Genomic DNA, 3065 nt, shown 5'->3' with positions numbered 1-3065 from the left:
GGACCACACAGCCATCATACCGCTCAGGAAGGAGATGTGTTCTGTCTCCTAGAGATGAATGTACTTTGGTGTGAAAAGTGCAAATCAATCCCAGAACAACAGCAAAGGACCTTGTGAAGATGCTGGAGGAAACAGGTACAAAAGTATCTATATCCACTGTAAAACAAGTCCTATATCGACATAACCTGAAAGGCCGCTCAGTAAGGAAGAAGCCAATGCTCCAAAACCGCCATAAAAAAGCCAGACTATGGTTTGCAACTGCACATGGGGACAAAGATCGTACTTTTTGGAGAAATGTCCTCTGGTCTGATGAAACAAAAATAGAACTATTTGGCCATAATAACCATCATTATGTTTGGAGGAAAAAGGGGGAGGATTGCAAGCCGAAGAACATCATCCCAACCGTGAAGCACGGGGATGGCAGCATCATGTTGTGGGGATGCTTTGCTGCAGGAGGGACTGCTACACTTCACAAAATAGATGGCTTCATGAGGAATTAAAATGATGTGGATATATTGAAGCAACATCTCAAGACATCAGTCAGGAAGTTAAAGCTTGGTCACAAATGGGTCTTCCAATTGGACAATGACCCCAAGCATACTTCTAAAGTTGTGGCAAAATGGCTTAAGGACAACGAAGTCAAGGTACACACGTACACACACACACACACACACACACACACACACACACACACACACACACACACACACACACACACACACACACACACACACACACACACACACACACACACACACACACACACACACACACACACACACACACACACACAAAACTGTAGTATGGTAAAACAACACTTTTAACTGCACCTATCCGTTGTACATGGCAATAAAAACATCTTACTCATCTAACAGTCATATTCCTCAAAGCTATTGGATTTCATTATCTCTAAAGTTGTTTTAATCATTCATCTAAATATGATGTTTCCCAGCAGAGCTGCATTACACTGTTTTGTGGTCACTGTAAAACTCTATTAGATTGAATTATTTACCCAACGTAGCTATTGTTGACTAGATGGACTGAGTAACACAAACCAGAAATCCTGATATTATTGTACAAAAACATTCATCAGATGATGGGCCATTCTTCCTGCCAAAATTGTGACTGGGCCAGGAGTCCTACGTCAACCTTTGCAGTACCGAGGAAACATTGTCTTTCTCCTGTCAGATACCATGACCTTATCCAGGCACTGTAGTCTCTTTGAGTTGAATGTACAGTGAAAATTCAGAATAGATAGGGCTTTGATGGGAATACATGTCTAACATCCGCTCAGAGAGGAATACATGTCTAACATCCCCTCAGACTGGAATACATGTCTAACATCCCCTCAGACTGGAATACATGTCTAACATCCGCTCAGAGAGGAATACATGTCTAACATCCCCTCAGACTGGAATACATGTCTAACATCCCCTCAGACTGGAATACATGTCTAACATCCGCTCAGAGAGGAATACATGTCTAACATCCACTCAGACTAGAATACATGTCTAACATCCCCTCAGACTGGAATACATGTCTAACATCCGCTCAGAGAGGAATACATGTCTAACATCCACTCAGACTGGAATACATGTCTAACATCCCCTCAGACTGGAATACATGTCTAACATCCCCTCAGACTGGAATACATGTCTAACATCCCCTCAGACTGGAATACATGTCTAACATCCCCTCAGACAGGAATACACGTCTAACATCCGCTCAGACTATAATACATGTCTAACATCCCCTCAGACTGGAATACATGTCTAACATCCCCTCAGACAGGAATACACGTCTAACATCCGCTCAGACTAGAATACACGTCTAACATCCGCTCAGACTAGAATACACGTCTAACATCCGCTCAGACTATAATACATGTCTAACATCCCCTCAGACTGGAATACGCGTCTAACATCCGCTCAGACTGGAATACGCGTCTAACATCCCCTCAGACTGGAATACGCATCTAACATCCCCTCAGACTAGAATACACGTCTAACATCCCCTCAGACAGGAATACACGTCTAACATCCGCTCAGACAGGAATACGCGTCTAACATCCCCTCAGACTGGAATACACGTCTAACATCCCCTCAGACAGGAATACACGTTTAACATCCCCTCAGACAGGAATACATGTCTAACATCCCCCTCAGACTGGAATACACGTCTAACATCCCCTCAGACAGGAATACATGTCTAACATCCCCTCAGACAGGAATACACGTCTAACATCCCCTCAGACAGGAATACACGTCTAACATCCGCTCAGACTGGAATACACGTCTAACATCCCCTCAGACAGGAATACACGTCTAACATCCCCTCAGACAGGAATACATGTCTAACATCCCCTCAGACAGGAATACATGTCTAACATCCCCTCAGACTGGAATACACGTCGAACATCCCCTCAGACAGGAATACACGTCGAACATCCCCTCAGACTGGAATACATGTCTAACATCCCCTCAGACTGGAATACACGTCTAACATCCCCTCAGACAGGAATACACGTCTAACATCCGCTCAGAGCTGTGAGCTACACTTCTACACAATGGGCCTGAGAAGGGGCCAGACAGCCTGGTTTCTCTCATGGAGGCAACAACATCATCACCACCACCATCTAGTGGTGTAGAAAAGCACAAGCAGCAAAATATATCCTCAGGTCTTGATGGACGTTCCCACTAACAGCGAGGAAGACACCGCCAGATTTATCACGATTTCCTGTCTGTTTTAATCGTAATCATTATACATACCGGCACACCTATCCACTGTTATGTATCATATCTACAGTTGAAGTCGGAAGTTTACATACAGCTTAGCCAAATAAATTTAAACTCAGTTTTTCACAATTCCTGTCTTAGGTCAGTTAAGATCACCACTTTATTTTCAGAATGTGAAATGTCTGAATAATAGTAGAGAGAATTATTTATTTCAGCTTTAATTTCTTTCATCACATTCCCAGTGGGTCAGAAGTTTACATACACTCAATTAGTATTCGGTAGCACTGCCTTGAAATTGTTTAACTTGGGTCAAAAGTTTCGGGTAGCCTT

The sequence above is a fragment of the Oncorhynchus kisutch genome, linkage group LG28, assembly GCF_002021735.2.
Source record: "Oncorhynchus kisutch isolate 150728-3 linkage group LG28, Okis_V2, whole genome shotgun sequence".
Lineage (NCBI taxonomy): Eukaryota > Metazoa > Chordata > Actinopteri > Salmoniformes > Salmonidae > Oncorhynchus > Oncorhynchus kisutch.
The sequence above is the reverse complement of the archived record's forward strand: the minus strand, read 5'-3'. Positions refer to the sequence as shown.